The 12,585-nt window shown below is 45.1% G+C and overlaps 1 protein-coding gene across 12 annotated transcripts in view; it reads right to left on the bottom strand.

Moving 5' to 3' along the window:
* ZFAT (zinc finger and AT-hook domain containing) overlaps window positions 1–12,585 on the bottom strand; it is a 296,047-nt gene that overhangs the window by 176,282 nt on the left and 107,180 nt on the right. The window contains exon 1 of one of the 12 annotated variants that reach the window (XM_045561501.1): window positions 8,713–8,896. The exons of 10 other annotated variants lie outside the window; for them this stretch is intronic. The gene's annotated coding sequence lies outside the window, so the exon portion shown is untranslated. Of the gene's footprint in view, window positions 1–5,607; window positions 5,667–8,712; window positions 8,897–12,585 lie in introns of those variants that run through there. One more of the 12 variants, XM_045561499.1, reaches the window with a different exon arrangement.

Raw genomic sequence — 12,585 nt, 5'->3', positions numbered from 1 at the left:
AATCTCCAAGGTGCCTTCCCAGCTCTGATGTTCTGTGGGTTGAAGTTCCCATAAATGCACACCCCTAATTTGTGGAATTATTATAATGCATCTCATAAAATCCTGATGAACACGCCAACTTCTATAGCTCACGAAGTTAACGTGTTTATTAAACGCAAGGGGAGAAATCCCATGGGTGTTTCTTTGCTGACGCTGGATTAACAAAATAAAATGAGAAATGCTCAGTATCAGCTATAATTAAGGCTGGGCCAACAGTTGCGTTATAATTTTATGCATGCACATTTCTTCCCTGTTGAAACTTGGCATAAATTTTTTTTAAGTTATTTTTAAGCACTCTCAAAATGAGAGCCCTGGGCAATGAAATATATTCACATTTAACACCATAATCATAGCTGGAAAATGTGGCCCTTATGAAGCACCACAAATAATTTTATATAAACAGGAACAGCCCCTCACCCCCAGAGCAAACATGCGGGAAACGCATGGGACCCCAGTGCAGACCACCGACATCACAGCTCCCCATCTGCAAACTGACAAGGGCTCCCTGAAGAGGCTCCTGCCCATAACTCTCATGCAATGCCTCTACAGTAACCGAGCCTCTGTGATCGTTTCCGTGTCAAAAGTAAAACAAGCAAAATCCTCCCATTTTATAGTGTCCTTGAAACGGAAGCAGCAATGCCCGTAGCTACCATACCCACCCCCACCATATCTCTGAGTTTCTAGTTGTTGAGTTTTGTTGCTCTAGTGTATTTTGGTTCCCTTGTGTGGCAGACACACCTCTCATTGCACATCTGAACTTAAAGGGCTGCCTTAAAACCAGCTTCCACACTGGGCTCTCATCAGAAACCCTAGATTCAAACCCCATGTCATCCGCCACTTTGGCGTGACTGAAGCCACCTTTCCCTTCCAGAACCTGCAGTGACTAAGCTCAAAAACAGAGATAACCACAGCTGACCTCATAAGGTCAAAGGGGTGGGGGGCTCGAGTTGGGAGAGCAGCTTGTGTGGGTGAACACCGGGAAAAGGGCTTTGGAGACTGCTAAATAGGGTGCCAATGCTAAAGAGAACAGGGAATTTTCTAAATCCAAAAAAGTCCAGCTGGATAGCTAAAGCTGCTGCCATGTCCCTAGTTGCTTCTGCTATTGTGTGATACAGACACATATATACAAACACATGCACACACAGAAAATATAAATGCATGTGTGCACACACATGCACATAACATGCACACACAGAAAATATGCATGTGTGCATACATACACACACGTAACACATGTACATAAACACACCTTCTGTAGGCAATTCAGAAGCTTTTAGAGGGACAATATAAACAACACAGCATCAACAATGACAGCAAATAGAAATCAGGGCTCTGAACTCCAAGGAACTGGGAAAAGAAAGAGCCACTAGGAACGAGAGAAGGAAGGTATGGAAACAAAGGGAAAGAAGAAAACCAGCCACAGGGAGCTGTCAGGAGCCCTGGGAGGGGGACTTGGGACCCAGCTCTGGAAAGACAACTCGCTCAGGGTCCCACCAGTCCTCCTATAATCTCTTCCCTCTCCATCAGGGGCCTCAAATTCTACCCCCATTTTCTATCCCATTGCACTCTCGAGCCATCAGGAGGAGGAAAAGACTGAATAAAAGCTTGATGCAGCCTCAGGGAACCCAGAGATGCAGGAGGTGGGACAGCAGCCAATGTTTCTGGATTAGAGCAGTTTGTGGGTTAGACCTGTCCAGACACCATTTCCCCACTCTGCTTCCTGGGGTTATTTTCAAGATCAAGGCAGCTTATCCCAGTAAAGCACCGAGCTCAGGGCCCGGCACACGGGTAGCTGAAGATGCTGCCTGCCCCTCTCCCCTTCTCTTCAGTCTACTAACATCACCCCCCTTAGGTGAGGGTTCCAGCCAACTAAAGTTCTTAGAGATGCTGACTCTACTCACCCCCTTCTCCTACTTGAGGGATGCTTTAATTCAACAAAGGTGTAATGAGCACATTTACCATGGGTAGCATCGAGCAGGAGGAGGCAGGAGAGAGGACAGATGAGTAATATCTCCTACTGTCAAGGTGGACAACTTACTGGGTAAAACAAGCTTGAAAACAACATAAGGGCCAAGTAGATTCATTTAACAAACAGTCTGTTCTTAAAATGTGCCAGGCACTGTTCCTGGAGAGAGCCCCTGCCTGACGACACTTCCTAGAGTGGAGAACACAGACAAATGTATAGCTCTGCGAAGGCCGGAGGAAAGACATCCCCGCAGCCGGGCACTCCAAACCGCAGCTTAAGAGGCATCAGGCTTTGTCCAGGCCTGCGCAGCCCAACAGAAATATGACGTGGCCACTGATGGCACTGAACATTTTCTAGAAGCCACATTAGAATAAAAAAACACAAGTAAAATTAATTTTAGCAATATGTTTTATTTAACCTAGTATATCAAAAATAAACTCATTTAACTTATAATCTATTTCTAAAAGAACAATGAAAAATTTCATTTTTTTTAAGACAAAGGGTCTTGCTCTGTGGCCCAGATGAACTCCCCAGCTCAAGTGATCCTCCTGCTTCAGCCTCCCAAGTAGCTAGGACTACCGGCATGTGCCACCACACCCGACTATTTTTTTATTATTATTTTTTGTAGAAATGGGGTCTCACTATGTTGCCCAGCATGGTCTCAAACTCCTGGCCTCAAGTGATCCTCCCACTTCAGTCTCCCAAAGTGCTGGGATTACAGGTGTGAGCCACTCTGCCCAGCCTCATTTTTTGTTTAACTAAGTCTTCAAAATCCAGTGTTTTCTTTTCCACTTAGAGCACATCGGAGTTTGGACTAGGCACGGATCCAGTGTTCACATTATTTCCAGGATACCAGGCAATGTTTTCACTGCCGATCAGAGAAATGTGGTATTAAGGTTCCAATCCTTGACCTCTAGTGGGGTGGGAGAGGGATTCCACAACCCCAGACTCTTGGGGACTTACTGAGTTAGGAAAATCAAGACAAAGAATTAGCAAACTTAAAACTTACAGACCAGTGTCCCTGTCTGTGCTATTCTGGGAGAGGCAGATGACAGAGGAACATTTTCATTTATTACTGTCACAAGTTTAAAAGCTGGCTGTGTGCTCTGGGTTCCTGAGGTCATAATCAAAAGAGATGAAATAAAATAACAGGCTGGGCAGATGTGGGAAACATGCAAATTCAACTCCAAGCGTTCACTTTATTTATTATGAAACCCTGAGATTGGTCTCAGTTATAAAGTGCTCTGAATTTGAAAATTAATTCTAGAAGAAAGAACCACCCTTTAATATTTGGATAAAGTCTTTTCAAATTTCAGAATAGAGCTTTAAATTTAAAGAAGAACCACTGGGAAAAGATAAATTCTCCAAACCCCACCGCCCACCTGTCTCCAGCCTACCAAAATGATCTGGCCCATTTTTCCTTGTAACTCCAAATACCTGGGTTCTTCAGTTTTTATTAGGGGAAAAAGTAAAATTATTTTTAATTTATGCACAATAGCCTCATAATTCAACATTGAATGAATGCCTAACACTATGCTGGGCACCATTAGGAATGAGGAAAACAGATCATCCCTCCAGGAACATAAACAAGTCATTCCATTTTGTTCATGAGAATAATTTTACATGACTGTGGTGTTATCTGTGGCCTAATTTTGTAGACTTTTGCCATTGGAAGGGACAGAGAAGTGTCCAAGTCCAGGCCCTGGGCCAGTGTCCAAGCAGGATCAGACAACCCTGCCTGACCCTCCCATGCAGAAATATCACAGTGCTGGGCAGCTGCCACCTGTGTCTATACCACTGGGAACCTCAGAAAGTCAGGCTACCCACCCCCGTCTCCCCGACCAAGCTCCAACTGGTGTACTCTCAGGAGGTCCCTGGCAAGTCCAGCCCCTCCCGCAGCCAAGCACTGTAAGTATCTGAACAAGCTATCCAGCGGCCCCAGGTCTTCTCTCCTGGAGGCTTGGCATACTGGCCCTTCAGTCATTCCTGACTTGTCCTGGGCTCCAGTGAGGTCACACTGTGGTGCTGGGGTGGAGGAGTGTTTCCCAGGCAACCCATAACAGGTCCATTCACATGCATGTCCCCTAGGAGGCGACAAAGGGCAAAGAAGAACAGCTGCCGCGAACTAGTTCTTGCAAGGCGAAAACCAGCCAGCACCTGCTCGCTGCTTAGCAAACTTTTTTCATTAATTCAAGAACCTCATTATTCAAGCCTCAGCTAAAACCTTGCTTTCTCAGAGGGCCTTTTCTTAAACCCCCTTCAATGTAATTTAGGTTTCCAGTACTCTTCCCTCTCCCCACATATATGCCTTGTAGTGTGGCACAATTTATAATCATGTATTTAATGGTGTGTTTATTTGTTTAACCTTTCTCCCCCTGTCTTACAATAGATTGTAAGCACGAAAAACATCAATATGGTTTAACTCAAAATACAGTTAAATGCTTAAAAATACCAATGTTAAAGGTTATAAAAGATATTTACCTATAAACAGAGAAATTCTGCATTTCCTTTGTCACAAAGACTAGAACATTTCCAGAGTGCTCACCTAAGAATCCCTGAGGATACTGGGAACTAAGTCACTCTTAACTCATACTTCTAGCAAAACAGAGACGACAGTGTGCTGGGGAAGAAAGATTGCGCTCAGGGTTGGAAAGTCCCCAGTCCAACCCCCAGCAGAGGGGAAAGCATTTAACTTCTCTGACCCTCTGACTCCTCATCTATAAAATAGAAATAAATGCTACATTGGAATGGTGGTTTGAAGGAAGAAAAATCAGAACCAAGGCAAAGTGCCTGGAAGAAAGATGCTCAGTGAAGGTTAGCCGAATCAGGTGTTAGCAAGGGGACCACAGCCCCTTCAATGGGGTAAGTCACTCTTCAATTCCATGGCCTCCCCAGGACTCTTCCTTCCTGAAAACCCTCAGCTGTCTGCCATTCCCTGTGTTTATGCCCCACACAAAAAGGAAGCAAAATTCAGTCTTCTCACTAATGTAAAAGAAACATTCACCTCAAAAATTCATACACTCAAAGAAAGTAAATAAAATTAAAAAGTGTGGGGGGAACCCTAAAATAAAATACAAACAGAAACAAATGAACCAACCGGTATTTTAAATGGATCATCATAACGACATTGAAACGGGAGAGAGGAGGACAAACCAGAGAAACTCTGGAAGTTGGTGTTTGTATTATAATACATGCCTGAGGCTAAAGAGAAAAAGAGCTCTAATTAAATACTGAACTACTCTAGTTAGTAGGCTTCTTTTTCAGAGACACACTTTCGTGATTTTGAAACTATTTTTAGTATCGTCCAGGATTGAGCAAATAAGTAACTATGCTATGGATACCAAGAGCCAGTTTTCTCTGTCAGAGAAGGGAATTAGAAATGTGGAAAAGGGGAGGAACGGAATAAACACAGTGGTGTTGGACTGCAACTGGCAAAATCTATCTGACCTCAAGATCTTTAAGATTAAAATAGATATAGATTGCCATGCACGTACGAACTCCAACACACGTATGTACTGTGGATGTGTATCCACCCATCCATTTCCTAGCTGTATTACTAAGAAGGCTGAGAAGCAATGACATCCCAGTAACAATGAACTCACCTGGTTTCCAGACCTCAGTTTCTAACTACCATTCTCCACTAAAAGAAACCAGGTCTCCCTGTAGAAATGGCTGATTCCAGAGCTGGAACAGAGAAAGCACAAAATGATCCTGGACTATCTTATTGTACCAGAAAGTAAGGAAGTCCTCACAAAAGAAGGGGCATGTTGAAAGGACACAGAATCCCAATTGCCAAACATGGGGCGATTTGAACATCAAATTAAATAATAAAAACGGATTATAAACCACTGACTAAAATAAGAATTCATGAATCTACAATAATATAAATAAAGGAAAAGAGAAAGTTCTTGCTTACACAGAAAGACAACTAGTAAAATGGTAACTATGTGAGGTGACAGATATGCTAATTAGCTTGATTGTGATAGTTATTTCACAATATATATCAAAACTGTTGTATACAATGTGTACGTATATCAAAACCTTTGTATACAATGTATACATATATCAAAACCATTGTATACCTTGAACATACACAATTTTTATTCATCAATTATACCTCATCAATAAAACTGAGGGGGAAAAAAGATAACTATTAATAGTAAATGCAGACGAACTGATGGAATTAGAAACCTACCATTTAGCAACCGTCATGATGATGACTGATTCCAGCAAAACTCATCGATGCGTGCTGAAACTACTGAATGAAGAAAGCTGGTGGAGTGAGGAGTAGCAGGATAAATACAGACAAGTCTCAAAATATCTCACCATAAGACATTTAATTACAAAGGGGAAAAATAGTAACTTCACAGTGAAGAAACCTGACCTCCTTAAATGTGTAGCATCACCAGTAAGGGGACAAACCAAGATCACATGCCTTCTGACATGATGTGCTGAGAATTCAGCATCATTTCTGTGGTACTCCTGCCCAAAACTACAGAATCTGAAGCCAATCGTAAGGAAATATTTCAAAAAGCCAAAGGGAGAGATGGTCTACAAAAAAAAATATTAATAACTGGCCCATGCTATTCAAAAGTATCAATGTCATGAAACACAGAGAGGAACTGCTCCAGATTAAGGGAACAAAGAGACATGACCACTGAGTGCAGTGCACAGCTCAGGGTTTCCTTTTGTCAGAAAGGACAGGACATCATTGGGACAATCCTGAAACCTGAATAGTAGCATTGCATCACTGTTTTGTCATTTTGACAATTGAAATGTGGTTATATAGGAAATGTCCTTGCTTTTAGGAAACAAATACTGAAAATACCTAGGAGTAGGTAAAGGGGCATTACGTCTGCAACTTTATCTCACGTGGCTCAGAGAAAGAGAGAAGGGGGAGCGGAGAAAGGGGTAGACAGAGAGTGGGCTTGGGAGAGCGAGCACAATGTGCAGTAAAATGTTAATACTATTATAATACCCAGAGACTCGGAGTAGAAGGCATATGGGAATTTTTGTAGTACTCTTTCTATTTTTCTATAAGCATAAAATTATGTCCAACTAAAGGGTCAAATGAGAACAAATTCTGTGGGTCCAATATGCTTTGTTTCAGTATTTGAGCATCTCAAAGGGGTCAACACAGAACATGCTGCATTCGCTCATTCACCTCTCCTTCCCATCACTGGTTCTCCCCTCCATCTCAAAAGGCTGCTCTTTTATTTCCAAGAAACTTCAGCTCTACTGAGCTCCTGCATCTCCTACCCACTTGAATACTCAAAACAACAAGTTGCTCCAAGAATAAAAGGCTTCAATGTAACCAAAGCCTCTGTCCTTGGAAGACATTTGTAGTATTAAATGGGGGGGGAGTCTGTTACTATAGTTATTGCTATAACTAAAAGTCCCTAAATGTCCCCCCATTATAAATCTAAGGTTTAAAGAAAGAAAGACAGTTGAAAAATAAGTTCTCAAAAAACTTCCACACTGAAAAAGCATGAGAATGAAGTCACCTGAGAAAGGGAGGATTCTCATGCCAACAGCGGCCCACAAGAAACAGTATCAGCGTGATAGCCAGGCTACAAACTAACAGGCTTCCTGGTTTCAGGGGAGGAACCTGGGCAGGGAGCAAGCGCTGCGGCAGAGAAGGCTGGACTGACCCAGGCTTCCCTCCCGGTGCAGCCCCAGCTGGCAGCACTGGGAGATCACCCCATGACCCGGCCACATGAGGTCCAGGGAAGGCATCGTGTCCCTGTCCCTCCCCACAAGGTGCCCGCACCCAGCACTTAGGAGACTCGGTTTCTGTTCCCAGCTGGGTCCCTGGCTGCGTGGTCTTGGGCAAGTCCCTTAACCTCTCAGGTCTGTCTCTGAAAAGCAAGAGCTCCTCTTCGAGTGTCCCTCTAAGGCTCCTCAGCCCCAGAGCTAGCCAAGCGGGGCCACTTCTCACGGGCCCACCGCCCTGCTGTGGCTGGAGGTCAGGAGGGCAGCGCTGCCGGGGGAGAGTAGGGGAGACCCTGACCCTGACACCTGCCCCAGCAACCCAGGAACCAACAGACCCCAGAGAGGGCAAAGTGGAAATTCAAGTCCGAAGGGAACATTATTTTCTAAACTATACTTTTAAATTTTAAACAAAGAGTTAGCAGGACCGCAGCCGCAGCGACTGGGTTTCCTCTACCAAGGCAGTCAAAGGGATAGGTGGGGCGCCCGCTTTCCCACCCTGCAAACGAAGGCCACCTCCTCCCTGTCTCTATCTTCCTTCTGAGATCCCCTCACTCCTCCGGACGCCCCCTCGCTCCCCTAGGACACCCACCACCCAGACAGCCCTGGGCAGGCCCCACCCATCCTGCCCAGGAAGCTGCGCCCCAGCCCCACCCAAGGAGGACAGGGTGGTCCCAGAGCAACAGGTGGCCCTGATTGGCCCAGGGTGAGCATGTAACCCACAGCCACGCTCCTCTAGCCAACCAGCAAGCCAAGAGGTGTGGCCTAAGGTGACAAGTCCCACCCAACAGGGCCCACCCAGATCTCCCCAAGCCGGCCCTGGGTCCCAGAAAGCCCAAGAAGGCCCCATGACCCTGTGAGTTTGGGAAAACTTGAATGTCATATATCTCTCTTGGGCACTTTAGAGATTCTGAGATGGCCTTAGGCAGGACACTTGTCCAGTAATATTTAACACATCTGTGTTGAGCAAGGCCCTTATGTCCCATGACCCCTCTTACCTGCTCAACTGCACACAGAGAGCAGTTCAGGAAATGCTGAGAGAAGTCAGCTACCAGGGCTGGTCAGGAACACACGGAAAGAATCACAGGACTAACAGCAGCAGGACTCTGATCCAGGACCCTGCCTCTCTGAGCCCCAGTTCCTAATCCGTACAATGGCAATGACAGCACCAGCCTCCCTGGGTCATCCTGAGAATTAAATGAGGTAGGAGGTGTTGACACTCCAGGTACTCAAGAAATGTGGCGGGGCCCACTCAGTAGCCTGAAAAGAGGCACAGTTTGGTTTGGGATCAAACAGCACAAAGCTCAAACCTTGGCTTAACCACCTACCAGCATGTGACCGAATCTCTCTGACCCTCAGTTTCTTTGTCTACAAATCAAAGATAATATTCCAATAGTATCAAAGATATAATATGATAACATCAAAGTTAATAACGTCAGACAACTGTAGTCACACTGGCAGAGAACAATGGCCATAGAACACCTGACACAGAGCTGGGACACAGAGGAAGCTATAATTGTAGATAACCTTTCTGGTTAAGAATGTGAGCACTGGGCGGTTCATGCTGTTGGGATGAATAGGGTGTGCCACCAGGGCAGGGCAGGGGCTGTGGCAGCCCAGGGCAGGAGCTTCGGCGCAGGTAGAAGGCTGGCACGCACCCATGGAGAGCTAAGTGGCACAGGGGCTACTCCAGGACTCCACGGCCAGATACAGTGGGACCGAGGACAGCAGCACGTGCTGTGCATTCTCAGGCAGTGATATTCCATGACAGACTTTGAAAAGCCACAGGCTGCTCCCATAGAGTCGTGGGCACTTGAGTTAAGCACAGGCTTGCTCAGCAAGAACCCTCAAGGCCACCTCAAAAACACTGCCTTGAGCACCAGCCACTTCAGTGTGCGCCTCACCTGATTCAATTCTTCAGAGAATAAAACCCTGAGACAAAGGTATGTTTAGCTCTAATTTTACAGAAATGGAAATGGCTCAAAGAAGTCACGAGAACTGTCACGTGGTGGGGCCAGAATGCAAAGCAAGGTCTCTGGGACTCCAAAGCCAGTGCTATTTCCCAGAGCCTACATTTCAGGGGTTGGGGGTCCCCACAGATACCCAACCCAGCAAGGCCAAGGAGATGAGCCAGGGCAGCCTTGGTAGATGGACAGTGGGCCCTACTGATGGAGGTGGAGACCCAGGCCTTACGCAGGGCCTAGCAGGCCAGAGGCTGCTCCAAGCTCTGCCAGGGGACTGGCAGCTGGAGGGAGGGCTGGGGCAGGCTGAGCACACTTACCCCACCCCCAGCCCCAGGGCTCAGCAGCTCAGGCCTGACCCCTGTACAAAGAAAACACAAGGACCTGGAGGTTCACTGTTAACTCTGGGCTGTGACTGCCTCACCCCAGAGGAGCTCAGGCCAGCCCAGTGGGTAGGCAGAGGCTGCTCACCTTGTGGATCTCCTTCACGACCCCCAGCTTTCCCCGTGTGCCCTCTTGGCCTGGTCACTCTGCTCAAACATCACCCTCGAGGGTTTCCTGAGCCCCTGGCCCAGCCCAGACAGCAGTGACCAGCAGTGACCATGCCACTCGCCACTTTACCTTGTGAAAACTTCCAGCACTGCCCAGGGACCCTGTACAACTGAAAGAGTTTAAACACAGGGACAGGGTCATGGCACCATCACCAAAGTCAAGACACAGAATACTCCCAGCACCCTACAAATTTCCCAGTGCCTCTGTAGTCAACCCCTCTGTCCTTGCCAGCTCCGGCCAGCCAGTGGTTCTCTATCCCTATAATTCTGCCTTTTCTAGAAATTCTTATAAATGCAATCACGAAGTACATGGTCTTTCCTTTTTACTGTGATAAAATATATATAACAAAACTTACCATCTTAACCATTTTTAGGTATATACAGTTCAGTTGCATTAGGTGCATTCACATCGCTGTGCAACCATCACACCATCCAGCTCCAGAACTCTTTCCTCTTCCCAAACTGCAACTCTGTCCCCATTAAACACGAACTCCCTATTAGTGACATGAAATCCTCAAGAGGAAAGATTGTATCATATTAGACTGTGCATCCCTAGCAAACAACACAAAGTTTGGCACAAACATTTGGGTGAACTAGGAGCAAACTTGGTAGTAAAAGTACTAATACTGATACCCCTGGGGACAGCTCCTGAAGAAGAAGCCGCTGGCAGAGACACAAGGAGAATATCCAACACTAAAAAGGAAGACAGTTAAGGCCCCATAAGGAGCCTTGGGGCTGAGGTCAAACACCCTCCAGAGATGTTAAAATATCCCAAGCTCTCCCTGCTCCTTGGCTCCAGGTCTGCGTCTGCACTGGTCCTCTCATGCCTCACTGCCCACTGTGGGACACTGCCCCCTTCCTATCCGGACAGCCTGCAGCTCTCACCAACATCCTCTGAGGCCAGGTGCCTACTCTGCCCATCCTGCCTCAGCCCAGACTCTGCTTGGAACACAAAGGTGCCAGATTCCAAAGTTCAACACTTTGCAGCTTCATTTATTACATGATTTAAAAGAACCCACAAGATTTGAAATCAGTATAGCAAAGAGATGTCTGCACATCCATGCTCACTGCAGCACTATTCACAATAGTAAAGTTATGGAATCAACCTGAGTGTCCATAACAGATCAATGGATTAAAAAAATTGTGGCATATATACACAACAGAACACTATTTAGCCTTAAAAATGAAATTCTGTCATTTGCAACAACATGAATGGAACTGGAGAACGTTATGCTAAATAAAATAAGCCAGGCATAGAAGTACAAGTACTTCATGTTCTCTCTTGTATGTGGAATCTGAAACAATGGAACTCAAAGAAGCAGAGATTAGAATGGTATTAATAATTATCAGAGGTGGGGGGGGAGGTAATAGTTAAAGCTTCAATTAGATGGGAAGAGTAAGTTTTTTTCTTTGAGATATATTGTATAGCATGGCGAATATAATAAATAATAATGTATTATACACTTCAAAATTGCTAAGAGAGTAAATTTCAAATGTTCTCACCATAAAAAATGATAAATATTTGGGCTGATGGATGTTAATTAACTTGATTTAATTATTTTACGTTATATTCATGGATCATAACATCATTTTGTACCCCATAAATGGATACAACTATAATTTCTTAAGTTACAATTTAAAAAGTAAAAATTTAAAAACAGAAAAAAGAAAATTCTGTTATCCAAATTTAAGTCCCTGTTTTTATATTAATATGCCAAGCAAAAGCAATCTCAGTTATCTGTGTATTTTATGTTCCTTGAAGAAGAAAAAGGAGGCAACTTCAAATCTGTAATAGGTGCCTAAAATGTCTATTTTGCTTCACTCCCAGGTTATTTTTTTTCTCTGTTAAAAAATTACTCATACTCTATTCCACCCTTCCATCTACAAATGCTGTCAAGAAGCAAGTAGATGACAATGTACTGAGTGGATGATGCACGCTGGAGAGGCTGGTTCCACACAAGGAAGGGACAAATACCATCTCCTGAGTGCCACCAGCATCCACAGGGCAGGGGCAGGATTGTGTCTCTTTTCTCAGGGACTAGGGTCCCAAGGGCAATGTGACTTCCCTTGTGTCTAGAATCTGGTGAGCAGTGGATCTCAGCACCCAGAGCAAAGTGTTCTCTCTACCCTCCTAAACCGGTCCAACCCTTACAATTGCCACGTGCCGTAGAGAAAGTTCAAAGACAGTGAAAGTTTAACAGGGTAAACAGCTGAGAAGAGAGAGAAAACTTAACTCCAGGCTAACTCCCTTCTATATAATTAAATCAGCCCATCTCAGTGCAGAGGTTTTCAGAGGCTGCAGGCATGAAACTATCTATAAAAGGAAATGCAATTAAGGAGAGTCTTTTTAATATATCTG

The sequence above is a fragment of the Lemur catta genome, chromosome 9 (assembly GCF_020740605.2).
Source record: "Lemur catta isolate mLemCat1 chromosome 9, mLemCat1.pri, whole genome shotgun sequence".
In the NCBI taxonomy this organism is placed as follows: domain Eukaryota; kingdom Metazoa; phylum Chordata; class Mammalia; order Primates; family Lemuridae; genus Lemur; species Lemur catta.
This window is presented reverse-complemented; position numbering and strand designations above follow the sequence as displayed.